This window comes from Tursiops truncatus, chromosome 10 (genome assembly GCF_011762595.2).
Source record: "Tursiops truncatus isolate mTurTru1 chromosome 10, mTurTru1.mat.Y, whole genome shotgun sequence".
Classification (NCBI taxonomy): Eukaryota; Metazoa; Chordata; class Mammalia; order Artiodactyla; family Delphinidae; genus Tursiops; species Tursiops truncatus.
Genome location: NC_047043.1, coordinates 47,480,646 through 47,481,271, shown reverse-complemented (window position 1 = coordinate 47,481,271; position 626 = coordinate 47,480,646). Strand labels below are relative to the sequence as shown.

Genomic DNA, 626 nt, shown 5'->3' with positions numbered 1-626 from the left:
AGAAGATAAGACTAGGAGGCAGGGAAACCAACTAAGATACCATAGCAGTAACGGAAGCAAGAAATAAGATTTTTAATAAGTCAAGTGGCCACAGAAAGGAAGAGAAAGCATTGGATTCTAAATTAGAATTAGCAAGTATGATCAACAGTACTGGGTGAGTCATTAGATGTACTTGTTTGCTTCTAAGTTAAGAGTTCTAGGACTTCCCTGGTGGCCCACTGGGTAAGGCTCTGAGCTCCTAATGCAGAGGTCCCAGGTTCAATCCCTGGTCAGGGAACTAGATCCCGCACGCATGCTGCAACTAAAAGATCCCACATGCTGCAACTAAGACCCGGGGCAGCCTAAATAAATAAATAAATATTAAAAAAAATAAATGAAGAGTTCCAAGGTCACTGAGCAAACTATAAATATCCTTGGGTCACGTGTGAGGACACCAAGCAAGGTTTCCAAAGCTGGTTAAAGTAAGAGCAAAATCTATGGGCCATGCGGTTATCAGATTTCAACAAAAGCTGACCTACTGTACCATCAGCTATGCATTGGAATATCAGAGGTCAACAAATTTATTGTTGAGGAGAAAAAAGGAAAAATCCATACCTTCAACATGTGGCACACTTTTGCTTCTATGT

General features: G+C 40.9%; 1 non-coding gene across 1 annotated transcript; it reads left to right on the top strand.

The window, feature by feature from the left end:
* The first annotated feature begins 204 nt into the window (after window positions 1-204).
* On the top strand, window positions 205-277 carry TRNAR-CCU (transfer RNA arginine (anticodon CCU)). Its single transcript has one exon. It is a non-coding gene; the product is annotated as a tRNA-Arg (tRNA).
* The last annotated feature ends 349 nt before the right edge of the window (window positions 278-626 follow it).